Source organism: Hibiscus syriacus, unplaced genomic scaffold (genome assembly GCF_006381635.1).
Source record: "Hibiscus syriacus cultivar Baekdansim isolate YM2019G1 unplaced genomic scaffold, ASM638163v2 tig00005377_pilon, whole genome shotgun sequence".
In the NCBI taxonomy this organism is placed as follows: domain Eukaryota; kingdom Viridiplantae; phylum Streptophyta; class Magnoliopsida; order Malvales; family Malvaceae; genus Hibiscus; species Hibiscus syriacus.
The window spans coordinates 512,292-529,059 of NW_024062054.1; the positions used below are offsets into that span (position 1 = coordinate 512,292).

General features: G+C 31.8%; 1 pseudogene; it reads left to right on the forward strand.

Annotated features, from left to right (window-relative positions):
* The first annotated feature begins 15,520 nt into the window (after positions 1-15,520).
* Positions 15,521-16,336, forward strand: LOC120199135 (annotated as a pseudogene).
* Positions 16,337-16,768: the final 432 nt, after the last annotated feature.

Sequence of the window (16,768 nt, forward strand, 5' to 3'; positions counted from 1 at the left end):
GATGTAATACATAAAAGAGTTAATCACCAAGATGATATATCGAATCATATTTTCTTGTAACTTAGGTGACAATGATATATTGCTAGATGTCACTCATTGTATGTAATATTAGAATTGTTCTAATAATTATTGCTAACGTTACAAGAACCTACAAGGTCACACCCTAGGATTGAAACGAGTAAAGATGTACAATTTGTTGTACGTTACTAAAATATATATCTAGAGTTAATTAAATATATGTTTTAATAATCCTGAATATTTAATTTCAATTAATTAAATATAGATTTAATTAATTTGAAATAATAAAATCCCTAATATGATTAGGGTAACTTGGATATAAAAGGATTATTAAATTCCAATTAATTAAATATAGATTTAATTAATTTGAAATAATAAAAACCCTAATATGATTAGGGTAACTTGGCTATAAAAGGGTGTGTTAGGTCTAGCAGCCGTTTTAGAACACACACACAAAACCTTCAGTCGGTTTTCTCTCAAAACTATTTTGGGGAAGAAAAATATTTCTCTCAATCGGGTGAACTGAGTAGAGGCTGAGACGTGATTTCGTGGAGGCTTACGATTCGAACCGATTGACACCACTAGTATTCACTCTTATCTTTGCTGTTTTTCAAGGAACCCGCTGTAAGTATTCGCATCCCTTCCTCCCGATTTCAGTTTTTTGTACTTGGATCGCTGGTGAGACCGTCGAGTTTTGTTTCCGCTGCGCCATGGGGTGCACCGACGGTCCCAACAATTTGCTCTACCCTTTTAGGACAAGATGTAACCTAACAACACACTTAGACTTATACCCCAAAGGTCTCAAGTGTACAAGCTTTCCTAATAAAAAATTACAAAGAATCAAACTTTTGAATATCCTCACAAGATAGAATGTTTCCAAATTAAAGCTCTCACACACCCAAAAACACTAGAATGAATAATACAAAGAATGGAATAGTGTTCTATGTAAGAAAGACACAATGGACTATGAACTTTTTGATCTTTGATTGTTTGAATAGCTTTCTTGTCTTTTATTATATGTTTGAAGTCCCCTTTTAATGCTTTAATTGATTTCTATCAGTTTGTAGTTGTTGGTGGGAGTTTGGATCCGTTTGAAGCAATAAATTTGCACATTTAAGGCAACCTACACACAAAAGTTTCAAAACTCCGGGGAACATTAAAAACCACTTCGAAAGAGCAATTGAAAAATATGATCGTTGGACCCAAAGTATTAAAACTTTAAGGAAAGTTTCGAAACTCTTGAGATAGTTTTGAAACTACAAGAAAGTTTCAAAACTTTTTAGGCTATTGTTTTGGAAAGTTTCTAAATTCTTGTAGAAGTTTCGAAAATTCTGGTCAATGCTTGCTTAAAAAGGTAACTTTTGACATTTTGAGAAATGTAAGACTTTGAAAAATTATTCCAAAGTATTTGAATGACATTTTTAATATAATTTGAACTTAAAAGACTATTTTTAAAGCTTTGACAAATTTTAGGGACCTAAAATTAATTTTACAAAAATTATTATATTTAATGTTATATCAAAATCATTTATGTTTATCAATCTCTCCCTTTTTGATATAACAAAACATTTTTGTAAAAATTTTATTGGTTCAAAATTTGTCATAATTTTCAAATTATATATCATTCAAATTTTTATCTAACCCCCCTTTGAAAAACAATTTGAGACTATACAATTTTTAACCAAAAATTTATATAAAAAATGATGAGTTTTAATTAAAAGTTTTTTTTATATTATTCTCCCCTTTTTTATATCAAAATCATTTAGATACAAAAGGGAAGAAAAGATTAGAGCATAATAAGCCAAGATAAATATAATCCAACATATAATAAGCCAAAATATATCCATCATAAGCATAAATATCATCACAAAATATTCAACATAAGCAAAACATCCCAAAATATGAAATTCAAAATAAAATCCAACATAAATATCCAAATGCAATCATAGAAAAATCCAACAATCCTAAATGTAACAAGAGGTAAAATAGTCAATCCTCATCATCATCATCGTCATCATCATCATCACCTGGATGAGAAGAAGGATCAGGAGGGGGATGATGATTTGAAAAATAAACCTCCAAGGTGCTAAGATGAGCCTTAATGGCCTCGAATTTACTGACCATGCAATCGTAAATCATTTCATTAATGATAGGAGGATGAGCAACAATCAGATGCACGACATCAACTTTTGGAGCTTCTCCGGCTTGATCTTGATGAATGCGAACACATTCACCTCTGATGAAGTCATACCCGATTTTGTGAGCTGAGGTAAAGTTAATAGGGTTCAAAAGAGAAACCTCAGTGTCATAGAAAAGATTACCCCGATGCTTGGTGAAGATGTGACTAAGCACACAAGCGTAAGGTAAGGAGTGTTTAGACCTAAACCTCTGGAGATGTATTGACAAGCTCGGTAAAGATGATATGAGCGAGGTAATCACAAGTTTGAGAACGGAAATGGTAAATCCACCAATAGTCTAAGTCGGCATACGAGCGGCTTTTCTACCCGAATGAAAGAGAAACCAAGTGATAAGGAGGTGCAAGAGATACTCTTCAAAGGTTAAAAGAGTGAGATTGTGACGTTGAAGAGGAGCAATGGTTGGTGACAGGAGCATTCTCATCGTAAAGACCATCACAAGGAATTCATAAATCATCGGCTATGGACTGAACGATAAGATCGATAATTTGACCCATGAGATGTGGTTGGATAGCTATGACCTTTTGGATTTGACATTGAGGATGACGATTTGGATTAGGTTTTTCATAAATAAGAGAAGCATTGGAAAAGAAGGCTCAAATGAAGTTGTAAACATTTGAGAATAGAAATTTTTCATCAAATTTACGTTCAGGTTGAATTTGTCTATTATGAAAATGTTGGCATAACCTATGACAATCTTCGTCGGATTCAAAGCAAAGGGGTTCAAAGAAGTTTAATGAAGATAATGAAATACTTCCTCTAGGACGTTTAAGGGAAGTTTTGGGAGCCATTTTTGAAGACAAAATAGTGTCTAAAGAGGTAGAGTTTTGGTTCAGGAAATTTATCGAACATGTTGTTGGCAGTCATAAAAACGATGGTTCTAAGAAAAATTAGGGAATGGGTAAACTACCTCCATTAAAAGAATATATATATATATATATATATATATATATATATAAACTCAATAATCAACCCAATCTTAGCAAAACCATATACTTTTCACATATTTACAAAAAAAAAAGCGAAACCCTAGTTTATAAAAAAATTCAAATTTCTTTACAATAATCATGAAATAATCAAGATAAGTTGTGGGTAAGGAATTTAATCAATAGAAACTATCTTGATTTTGGAAGAGCAACTAAAATTTAATGGCTTAAATGTTTTTGGGACAAAATGGGTTCATACAAAAAATATGATTCAAATGATAAAGAAAATAAAAGGAGGATAATGAGTGATTACTGGAGTGAAAATATGATCACCGTAGTCCCGAACAAAGCACCACAGAGTGACGAACGAATGGTAAGGTTGAGAGGTTTTGGGTTATTTTTGAACGGCTGGGAGAAAATTATAAGAAGGGGTTTGGGAAAATAGGTTTAAAACCTATTTGAAAAACTGATTCGTGTGACAAGTTTCGATACTCCTGAGGAGTTTCAAAACTTTGGAAAATTTTTGGATACTTTTTAGCAAACTTTTTTTATCAATATTGATAATCTTGAGGTGTTTCGATACTTTACGAAAAGTTCGATTCTTTATGAAAATTTTCGAAACTTATCATGCAGAAAATGCAACTTTTCTAATTTAAAGATCTAAAATCACCCAAAGTATAGTTCTAACATATATGGAAGCATTGAAAACTTAGAAAATATATAGAACCACAATTGAATTTATATTACATAAATTTTAGCACTATCTTCCTATGCATGAACACATAAAATCATATTTTTGCATTCATAGTGAAACTTAAAGAGTGCAAAACAAGTCCAAAAATAGTCACGAAATAGCATACATATCTCCCCCTTAATTTTAGCTTTGGATAACCATAGAGAATCAATGAAGCATGTATAAAAAGCAATTTTAAGCTAAAAACTTAATTAAAAGCATAAAGACTAAAAAATTTTGGACTAAGGCCTAGGGAATGCTAAAAAGTCCTAGCTCTCTCCTAAGTGTCCATAATCTTTCTTTATCTAAAGGTTTGGTGAAAATATCAGCTATTTGATGCAAAGTATCAACATATTCTAGAACTACATCTTCCTTAAGGACATGATCTCTAATGAAATGATGCCTAATTTCAATGTGTTTAGTTCTAGAGTGTTGGATGGGATTCTTAGTGAGACAAATTAAACTAGTATTGTCTCACTTAATTGGAATGGTACCAACATCAATTCCATAGTCCAAAAGTTTTTGTTTCATCCATAAAACTTGTGCACAACAACTACCAACCGAAATATATTCTGCCTCGGTGGTTGATAATGCAACACTATTTTGTTTATTATAAAACCATTAAATTAGCATATTTCCTCATAATTGACATGTATCTGAGGTGTTTTTTCTATCCAATTTACAACCTCCAAAATCCGCATCAGAGAAGGCATACAAACTAAAGTTTGAGTCTCTAGGATACCAAAGTCCTAAACTAGGAGTGTCTCTAAGTTATCTAAATATCCTCTTAATGGCATGTAAATGAGATTCCTTAGAACAAGATTGATATCTAGCACACAAGCAAACACTAAACATTATATTCGGTCTACTTGCGACAAGATAAAGCAAAGAACCAATCATTGAACTGTATAATATAACATCTACACATTTAACTTCCTAATTTTTGTCAAGCTTTGTTGAAGTTCTCATGGGAGTGGCTTGAGGTTTCACATTTTCCAAGCCAAACTTCTTGAGCATGTCCCTTATGTAATTAGTTTGATTGATTAAGATGTCATCCTTCATTTGCTTGATTTAGAGTCCTAAAAAGAATGCGATTTCCCCCATCATGCTCATCTCAAATTCACATTGCATCAACTTAGATAATTCTTGGCAAAGAAGATCACTAGTAGCACCAAATATAATATCATCAACATAAATTTGTACTATTAACATGTCATTATTTTTTCTTTTAATGAAAAGTTTAGTATCAACATTCCCTTTAGAAAAAAAACTTTTAAAATTAAAAAAATGATAATATTTCATTTCAAGCTCTAGGAGCTTGTTTCAAACCATATAAAGATTTTGAAAGTTTAAAACATAGTTTGGAAATTTTGAATCTTCAAAACCAGGAGGTTGTTCAACATACACTTCTTCATTAGTAAAGCCAACTAAAAAAGCACTTTTGACATCCATTTGATAAAGTTTAAAATCATTAAAACATGCAAAAGCAAGTAATAATCTAATGGCTTCAGCAAATGTATCATCAAAATTAATTCTCTTTTCTTGAGTGTAACCTTGAGCAATTAGTCTAACTTTATTTCTCACTATGTTACCACTCGCATCTACTTTGTTTCTATAAACTCATTTAGTACATATAACAGACTTATTACTAAGCCTTTCAAACAATGTACATACTTTACTTCTCTCAAATTGATTTAACTCTTCTTGCATAGCCATAATCCAATGTTCATCATTTAATGCTTCTTTAACATTCTTAGGCTCTATGCATGAGATAATGTAACATAATTACAAATATTTTAAAGATAAGTTCTAGTGGTTACCTCTTTTGATGGATCACCCAAAATTTCAACACCTTTGACATAGTTATACTCCCTTGGGTATGAGACCTCCCTTTCCTCTAGAGTTATATTCTTAAGGGCATCTTGAGTTTCCTCATTCTTTATTTCTTTCAATGATTATTCACCAACTTCATTTGAATTTAGGATACCTACATCATCAACAACACAAGAATCCTTACTCATAAGGGATTATCTTCAATAACATGTATGGACTTTTCTACCACTAGTGTTCTTTTATTCTAGAATCGATAAGCTTTATAATTTGAAGAATAACCAAGTAAAATTTCTTCATCACTTTTTGCATCAAATTTTCCAAGATTATCTTTTCTATGATTTAAAATAAAAATACTTGCATCCAAAAGGATGAAAATAACTAATGTATGTTTTTTATTTTTGAAAAGTTCATATGAAGTTTTCTTTAAAATAGGCATAATCATTACTCTATTAATCACATAGCAAGCGGTATTTGTGGCTTATGCCCAAAAATAATTTGGCAAATCATTTTCACAAAACATGGTCCTAACCATTTCTTATAAAGTTCTATTTTTCCTCTCAACAGCTCAATTTTGTTGAGGGGTTCAAAGGGCTGAAACATTATGCCTAATTCCATTATAATTATAAAATTCACCAAATCCAAGATTTTCAAATTTGGTTTCATGGTCACTCCTAACACTTAAAATTGAGTAACCTTTTTCATTTTGGTTTATTTTAGAGAAAGTGATGAAATTTTCCAAAGCTTCATCGTTTGCACTTAAAGAAAAAGAACCCAAGTATATTTAGTATAGTCATCTACCAAGACAAATGCATATTGTTTTCCACTCAAGCTCATAGTTCTAATAGGCCAGAAAATATCTATATGGATTAATTGTAATACTCTACTAGATGATACATCATTAATAGGTTTGAAAGAAGATCTTTTGTGCTTGCCCTTAGCACATGCATAACAAATTTTATCAAGATCAAATTTTATCTTAGGCAAACCTCTCACTAAATTAACTTGAACAAGCTTTTGTAAAACACTCATGCTAGCATGTCCAAGTTTCCTATGCCATAACCAACAATCATGCTCATCCTTAGCAACCAAACTAACATTTGAAATATCAATATTATCTAAATGCACCATGTAGATATTTCTTATCCTATGACGAACAAGCATAATTTTATTAGATGCAATGTCAATAATTTTGTAACCATTAGACTCAAATAAGACATTGTAACCCTTATCACATAATTGACTAATACTAAGTAGATTATGCTTTAACCCATTAACATACAAAATATTTTCAATAAGTATGGAAGAGTTGTTACCAATAGCACCAATCCCTTCAATGTAACCTTTTGAGTTGTCATCAAAGGTTACTACTCCTCCACTTTTAGCTTTGGACTCCAAGAACCGACTCTTATCATAGGTCATGTGTCTTGACCATCCACTATCAAGGTACCATGAATTTGGAAAAAAAATTGTGCCTTGTAGCAATGATCCACCTACAAACATAAATTAAGTTTTAATTTTTGGTAACCAAATTCTTTTGGGTCCCAAATTCTTTTGGGTCCATTGACATTAGTTCTCAATAATATTATCCCCTTTGGTATCCATTTTTCAAGGATATCCTTATTATTAGTAGCAATGAGACCTTTAGGGACCCATACTCTTCTAATGATTTTTCTATATGAGGTTCTTTGGGGACCTCTATGCTTGTAATAATTAAAGTTATTTTTAACATAGTTGGGTTTTGAATGTTCACCTTTTTCAAATGTTTGTGTCCCAACATTGTTAAAAGAATCTTTAAGTTCATCAATCTTCTTTTGATTATCATTATGAACTTTTGAAAGTGAGTTATGCAAGTCTTGAGTTTTCTTGTCAAACTCTTTAATTTTTACTTGCATATATTTGAATTGACTTTCAAGTTCAAGATTAGTTTTAGATAGGAGAACATTTTCATCTTTTAATTTTGAAATAATTTTCTTATGCTTTGAAATCATGTTCTTAAATTCTAAGGCTAATTCATCATAAGCCTCTTGTAATTAATCAAAGGAATACTCATTTGAAATAGATGAATTGGAAGTTACCTTAGAATCATCCTCTATAACCATAAGACACAACTTGGCTACTTCTTTCTCTTCATCATTGGAAGACTCGTCATCACTTCATGTAGCTATATGTGCCTTGTGTTTCTTCTTGGAGGATCATTTTTTCTTCAATTGTGGGCATTCAAACTTAACATGCACGTGCCTTTTGCACTCATAGCAAATAATATGATCATTCTCCTTGGATTCATTTTTAAAGCCCTCTTTTCTTTGAAATCTATTTCCTTTCTTGGACCTCATGAATTTCTTAAATCTTTTGGTAAACATTGTCATTTCTTTATCTTCATCATCTTAATTTAAGTCAATATCTTCTTTGTAGACTTGAGAGCAATACCAACCTTTTTCTTCTTTTCATATTCTTTATTTTCCTCATCTTTCTTCTTTTGTTGTTATTCTTCCTTCACCATCATCTCATGAGTGAGTAAAGACCCAATGAACTCGTCTAGATTGAGAGTCTTTAGATTTTTTGCTTCAACAATGACAGTCTTCTTGGATTACCATGGCTTGGAAATACTATAGATCATCTTCCTAATAAGTTTCTCATTAGGAATGACTTCTCCAAAGCCTTTGAAACCATTGACAATAACCGAAAATCGATCAATCATGTTCTTAATATCCTCATCCAGCCTTATCTTGAATTTTTCATAATTATGATTGAGAAGACTAATCTTAGTTTCTCTTACCTCATTATTTCCTTCATGAGTAACTTCAAGTTTTTCCCAAATCTCCTTGGCATTGGAACAAGATGAAACTCTCCCATATTCATTGGGGATAAGTGCATAAAATTGAATGTGCATTTCCTTTGTATTGAGTTGGAACAATCTTCTCTCTTCTTCACTCCATTTCGTCATTAGTATAGTTGGAGTAGACTCAAAGCTCCCAAATAACTAGCTTGGATGAAAAGCGTCATCATATTCTTCCAATAAGCATAGTTGGCTCCATTAATGAAAGGATGTTTGTTGATAAGTTGAGAATCATTGATGCCGTCAAAGTTTGGTGTAGAAGCCATGGTTGACTTAAATGATGATTTGAATCTTCTAGGATCTTCTAAAGAGGTGGTAAAGTATTCCAATGAGTCTAACTCTAATACCAATTATTGAGTCTATCGAATCAATTGAATGGCCAATAAGGGGTGAATTGGCAATTAGAAAAATGAAGGAAGTTTTTTGCAAGAAAATGAAAAACTGACACAAGCAATTTTGGAGTGATTCAACTTCTTCAATGAAGTCTCCATCCACTACCTTATATTCCACACTAAGGATTTTAACAAATCCACTAATTTGTTCTAACCTTTTAGGACAAGATGTAACCTTACAACACACTTAGACTTATATCCCAAAGACTCAGGTGTACAACCTTTCCTAAGAAGAAATTACAAAGAAGCAAGCTTTTGAATATCCTCACAAGATAGAATGTTTGTAAATTGAAGCTATCACACACCCAAGAACACTAGAATGAAAAATACAAATAATGGAATAGTGTTATATGTAAGAAAGACACAATGGAATATGAATTTAACTCTTTTTTATCTTTGATTGTTAGAATAGCTTTCTTGTCTTTTCTTAGCTGTTTGAAGTCCCTTTTTATATGTTATAATTGATTTCAAGCCATTTATGGCTGTTGGAGAGAGTTTGGATCTGTTTTAAGCATTAAATTCGCGTATTAAGGCTACTTGTACACAAAGTTTCGAAACTATAGGGAAAGTTGTGAAACTCTTCGAAAGAGCAATTGAAAAATATTACAGTTGGACCCAAAGTATCGAAACTTTAAGGAAAGTTTCAAAACTCTTGAGATAGTTTCGAAACTACATGAAAGTTTTGAAACTTTTTGGGCTACTATTTTGGAAAGTTTCGAAACTCCTTTAAAAGTTTCGAAACTTATGATCAATGCTGGTTTAAAAGGACAATTTTTGAAATTTTGAGAAATATAAGACTTTGGAAATTATTCTAAATTATTTGAATGATATTTTTAATATAATTTAAACTTAAAAGACTCATTTTAAAAGCTTTGATAAATTTTATGGACTTAAAATTAATTTTAGAAAAATTATTATATTTAATGTTATATCAAAATCATTTATGTTTATCACTTAGGTGTAGCATCATAGAACTCAAGGGTAGTTGGGAGAACTACTTGCCATTAGTAAAGTTTGCCTACAATAATAGTTATCAGTCGAATATGCAGATTGGTCCTTATGAAGCTTTGTATGGATGTAAGTGTAGGACTGTGTTATATTTGGTAGAGCTTAATGAATGAAAGATAATGAGTTCTGACTTAATTAGATAATCTAAAGAAAAGGTTCAGTTGATTCAGGGTTATTTTAGAGAAGCCTTCGATAGGTTTAGGTCGTATGCGAACTTGAAATACAATGACATTGAGTTTGTAGTGGGTGATAATGTATTACTCAAGGTGTCCCCATGAAATAAAGTTCTTAGGTTTGGATGCAAGGGAAAGTTAACCCTGCATTTTATAGGACCTTAGGAGTTACTTGAGATGGTTAGACCTATAGCTTACCAGTTATCTTTACTGCTAGAATTAGAGCGTATTTATAATGTATTCCATGTTTCCATACTTAGGAGGTATCATTCTGACTCTTAATAGGTCATACCCTTAGAATAGGTTGAGGTGAATCAAGACATGTCTTATGAAGAGAAATCAATAAATATCTTGGAGCGAGATGTTAAAAAGTTAATAAATAAGAGGATTTAGGTAGGGAAGGTTTTGTAAAGAAATAATAATGTCGATGAGGTAACATGGGAGAGTGAGGAAGATATGTAACTTTAGTATCCGTATTTGTTATACCTAGGTAAATTTTAAGGACGAAAATTCTTCTTCGGAGGACAAAATTGTAACGCTCTGAATTTCGAGTTGACCTGAGAAGGTTTTGGATAAACCCATTACCTATATAGAAGATGTTATCCAAAATTGAGTTGGCTTGGGATTAATTGAGCCTAAACAAAGATAAAAATGTATTTTGAGTTGAGGCTAAGTTAGAGGGACCAATGGGGTTATTTACCCAATTTATTTTTCAAAAGTTGAATCTCATTTGTGGGAATGAGGTCACATGACTAAGAGAAGAAACAAAGTTGTCTTTTCTTCTCATTTTCCTCACTATTCTAGTCTTATTCTCTATTTCAAAATATCTTTTCTTCTTTGTTACAACTTATAAAAATAAAGTAAGTTTGTTTCCTTGCAAGCTTAGTCTAAAGTTCTAAAGGTAAGAATCACAATCTTCTCCCTTAGAGCTTCTATTCAAGCCTTCGATATCAAGATTTGGCCATGGTGGCCATAGGTGGGGCTTTAGAAACCCTTGCTAAACAAGCTAATTTTTTTGTAGTTTTGAGCCTTAGGGAACGTTCTTAACTTCTTTTAGGTTCCTATGTGATTTAGTAACTCAATTACGTGTCTCTTGATTAGTGAAAGAAATTGGAGAAAGCTCCAAGAGTAAAGACAAGTAAAAGCAAGCAATTGGTTGAACCTTGAGTTATTCCATCAACTTAGGATCAAGGTAACAAACTTCTAACTTACCTATACAATTTGTAAGTCATTGTATGTGCTTGGTTAGCTTGTATGAGTTCATATAGCATGCAAGTGCATTCATGGTAGATTGTCGTTTGTGATATTATACATCGTAGACATTTACCTATCATAACCCCTTTTGACTTACATAAGACTTAATAACGTTTAAGGACCTTAGGGAGGGTTAAAGGTGAAGTTGGGGTGCTATTTTTGGGTAAAACAGAGTAATTATGGGTTTGAGTATTAGTTCTAGATTAACAATACCGATATTGTTTTTTAGATAGCCAAAAAAGAGTTTTTGGATGGGTAGCATCGATACTTTGTTCATAGAGAATCAATATTTTTCTTTGGGTATCGATACCCAATGGTAGGGTGTTGGTACCCTCATTAAGTTACAAATTTTAGTAGTCAGATTTGGTATCGGTACTCGAGAACTATTGATACCATACAAAGAAGAAGTATTGATACCCTAAGTAAATGTATATTTATCGATTTATTTTCTAAACCATTAAACTTAATTTTGGTATCAATAGCCAAGATGGTAACAATATCCTAATAGAAAAGTATAGATACTTCATATAAAGGTATCGATACTATAAGGCATTCTTAGGAAATCTAATGTAAAACTAGTATAGACACCAAGGAAGGGTATCAGTACTACAAGGTCAATATTAATACTAAAGGGATTAGTATCAGTACCATCGCACAAATTTGGACAAGAAGCCTAACTTGGGGTTAAGGGCTTAAGAATTGGTATAGGACCTTTAATACTTCTTTAATAAGCTTACAAGTGAGAATAACAAATAATTATGGTAAAATCATAAGAACATTATGATGTAAGGTGTCATAACATTTATGCCCTTGTATAACACTTGAGAAACAGTGAAAACATCCGACTTACTTTAGTAAGTATGATGATTATCTTATTTGATTTGAATATACGGATATATCTCGACTAGTGCCAAGGCACTTCAATTTCTAGTTGGACGCAAATGCCCCGAGTACTCACAAGAAGTAAGTTAATCGGGTGTATGTTTCTGATGTTGGAATTTCAGATCTCACCCTAGGTACCCGAGAGTACCGGGTATGTTGGAGGGGTGTGATTCCCATGATGCAACAAACACTCGAACCACAACATGGTGTTTACCTCAACATGTGTGTTTATTATTCTTGTATGCTAATGTCTATACTTGCTAGCATGATCATATGATGAACACGTGTAATATAATATGGATATTACTGTGGCACTGAGCATGTGAGCTCAACGTTCAGAATTTGTTTCTGTGCACAGGTTCTAAAGATGATCGTTTAGGAGCTTATCGCACAACTTGCATTCTAGGTCGTTCGAAGCACAAAGTATGTCTTGATTTTATTTTAGAGGGCATGTACTATTCATAGACCTTGTGTATCCAAGTCATAACTATATATTTAAAAATACTTAATTTAATATATTTGGGATGTATTTGGGATCTCCCCTCTTTTGTTGAACTTATTATACACTCGTTTCATCTTTATTTTGAATGATGATATTTTAACGATGATTTAGACGTTGATTTTAAAAGAAAATTTGGGTTAGTCACTTCATTGGTTCCATTTAATGCTTTAATCCTTCGATCTTTATGTCGGATCGGATTAGTGTGTTACAATGTGATCAAAATAGAAATGCAAGATAGGTGGATGACTATATAGGTAATTTATCCTAAATTTTAATAGTCTTTTGAATATTTTATAATATTATTAATTTTAAAAATATCTTTTTATATTTTTAAAAAAATTAAAAAAAATTATATATTAATAATATTTTAAAATAATATTTTTAAAAATTCTAATATATCACGTGACGACACCATTTTACAATATATGATAAAATAATTTCAACTGTTACGGTTATCTGTTAACTTTAGTTAAGGGACTGAATTGATTTTAAGAACTTAATTTTATAAAATATAAGGTTTTAGTTAAAAAAATTCTTGAAAAATTAGAGAGTTTTTGATCCTTAAACCTATATAGAACAGGTACAAAAATCCAAGTGAATAGGTAACTCGAATCAAAGCATAGAATAATTTGATTATTTATATTTCAAATTCACAAGAGTTAATTGAAATATGAAGTAGTTAATTCAAAAGCGATTAGGTTTGAAATTGAGGTCACTTTTGACTTTACACAATACATATATAAAGAAGGGTAACTACATGTTTAGTACCTAAATTATCACTTTTATTCCGTATTAGTATTAAACATTCAATTTTTTCAAATTATTACTTAAAGTTTACTTTTTGTTCATTTTAGTACCCTGCCGTTAAAGATTTAAGTACTAAAATGAAACAAAAAGTTAACGATGGTTACTAAAATAAAACAAAAAATAAACACCGAGTACTAAAATTAAAAAAAATAAATGTTAGTTATGATTTTGAAAAAATTAAAAGTTTAGGTACTAAAATAGAATAAAAGTAGTACATTAGGTACTAAACAAGTAATTTACCCTAAAAAGAATAGGAGTTGTTGACATGGAAGCAGTAATTCAACACTGCAAATTGAGTACTTCTCACCTAAACTTTGGATTCATTTAATTCCAACAGTAATCAGATGGAAGTACATATACGAGATTTTATGTTGGGCAGCGAATTAAAATATTAGGGATGAAAATATATTTTTAGTAAAAGTACATAGAAAATTTAAAACGTATGATAATTTTAAATTTTCAAGAAGACAATTGCCCTCACCCGTCTCTCTGAATTTATCTATGATTGGATGAGATATCACAACACAACTGTTAATATATAGAAATTGGAAGTAAGATTTTAGGTTAAAGAAAATAAATTTCTAAAATTTAAAATGGATAAATTTATAAAATTTTAAAGGACGAAAATAGATCATCAATTTTAGATCTAAAATATATAATAATTTCTAGAGAAAGTCCAGCAATTCAGCATCTAGAAACTTGAAAATTTCTTGTTAGTAATATGCCAAAACCTACGTCCTAGCTGGAAAAAAAAAACTCAAATAACGTGAATTGGAACCGTTGGAATACATACCTCTCACCTATGGCGGTAAACGAGTTAAGTCGAGTTTGAGTATTGTTGAGCTCGATTTTACTCAAAACTATTGAAATGAAGCTCGATTCGACTCAAAAATTCGTGAATCAAAAATTTCAAACTCGACTAGAATTCAGAATCATGAATTGAAGCTCGTAAAAAATCGAAAAGTCTTGAAATAGAAAAAAAATCTTAAACTTAACTATATTGAAGCTTCAAACTCAAACTCAAAATTGAATCTTAAATACATGAAAATTTTATATTGCATTTAAAAAAAATAAACAAATAAATGTTAATATTATCAATAATTCATTTTAAAAAAAAATTAAATCAACACAAAAATATTAATATTTTCGAGTATTTATCGAACTTTGACCGAATCAATCTCAAGTAACTCACGATCTTTCTCGTCTCGTTTACAAACCATTCCCACCATAGAGAACATTCTTTGGCAGACCCCAAACACATGGCTAAAAGCCAACAAGCAAACAAGGGAAAAAACAAAGAACAAAGACGATGAAGGGTCATCGCTGTACTAACAAGTAACATTCTTTGACGTTAAAGAACCTCCACAACATTCATAAAAAATCTCGATACAAAATATCAACTCATTAACGGAGATTACTTGTTAGAGGAGGTAACTAGCTGGCGGAAGAAAAGTAGAAGTTCGAGTATACCCCGCCGCTGTGAAAAGGTAGAGTTGAAATATAGGGAAATGTGGCAAATTTTGTTAATTAAATTCATTAATACAGATAATATTAAATTATTGGAGAGGCATATATAGAAAAGGGTAGAAGATTTTTGTTCGAATTACACAAAAGATGATACCTTTTAATTAGTAACCCTTTGACGTGATCATTATGATCACTAGTATTATTTTATAAACATTTTTACCCAATAAAAGCAACAATCAATGGAGATAAAAACGGAAAACATAAAATTGTAGCCGTCCGATCCTCCATTTGACCCACTTTTTCAACGAATCAAACGGCGAAATATTCAACTTAGTACGAACAGTGGAAAAACACATCACGTAGGTTCCTCGAACCTTCTTTCTCTGTGGGAACCCCGTTGAAATATTTGACGAGTCTTCACATTCAACCCTATAAATACCTGAAAATCCTTCCTACTTCCCCTCTTCTCGTTTCTTCTTCTCTCAGAAATCTCTTTCATTCTTTCAAGTTGTTGGTTATGGAAACAAGCTATCAAGTGTCGAACGCGCTTCAATATATTAAACATTATTTACTCGATGAACTTTCTCCAGTGGGATTGGGCAAGGTTTCCAGCGAGGTAAAACCTCAAGTTTCTTCCTCTCTTTGCTCCCAAACTTCTAGTTCTGCTTCCTCTCTCACACAAACTAGCTTCAATTGCCCGGAAGAAGACGATTCTTTCTTTAGATTTGAAGTCAAACCTCAAGTTTTTTCCAGTTCTAACCCTAAGATTCGAAAGCCGTCGTTAAAAAACTCGTTGCCTCATAAGGTGGAGTGGATTCAGTTCGATAAACCGGATTTAACTCAGCCGGAGCCAAAGAAATCGGCTTCCGGTGACAAGAAGCACTACAGAGGAGTTCAACAGAGGCCGTGGGGGAAATTCGTGGCGGAGATCCGAGATCCGACCCGAAGAGGTTCCCGAATATGGTTAGGTACCTTTGACACGGCCGTTGAAGCCTCTAAGACTTACGACCGAGCCGCTTTTAGACTACGTGGCGCAAAAGCAATCCTTAATTTCCCTCTTGAAGCCGGGAAGCTGGACTCAGGCGCCATTGACGGAGAGAGGAAACGTAACAGAGATGATGGCGGAGGAGAAGAGAGACGGGCGAATGTGGTGAAGACGAAAACGTGACGAAAGCGAAGGATAACGGCGATGTGTCTTTGACGCCGTCAAATTGGTCGGCGTTTTTGGATTTGAACAATGGCATGAAGGAGATTTTTAACGTGCCACTACTGTCGCGTTAGGGTTTCCACAAGTTATGATTATATGATGACATGGATGAGATTTTTTTGGCTGTATATATTATTTAAATTTTTTTTCTTTTATTTCATTAGTGTATTTGGATTCAATTTCAATTACTTCAATAAATTATATTCTCTTCAAATACTTTTATAAATAATCTGAAGTGATTTAACAATGATATTTGTTTAGAATTTTTTTAATCGTTGATGATGCATATATCATGTAAATGTAATTAGTTAAATCTATAACATCAAATAAAAATAATACCTTTTTTAATCACCGACGTTACTTATAAATTCTTCTTAAAAAGTAAAATACTTAAAAATTAATCTTTCCTAATGAGGGTATCTAAAATCTAAATCAAAGGATAACAGTGGGTATTTGAATTTACAATTTATTTTTTTTTATCGAATGTTGTAATCATACAACCATATCAATAAAATGAAGAGTCAATAAATTATAT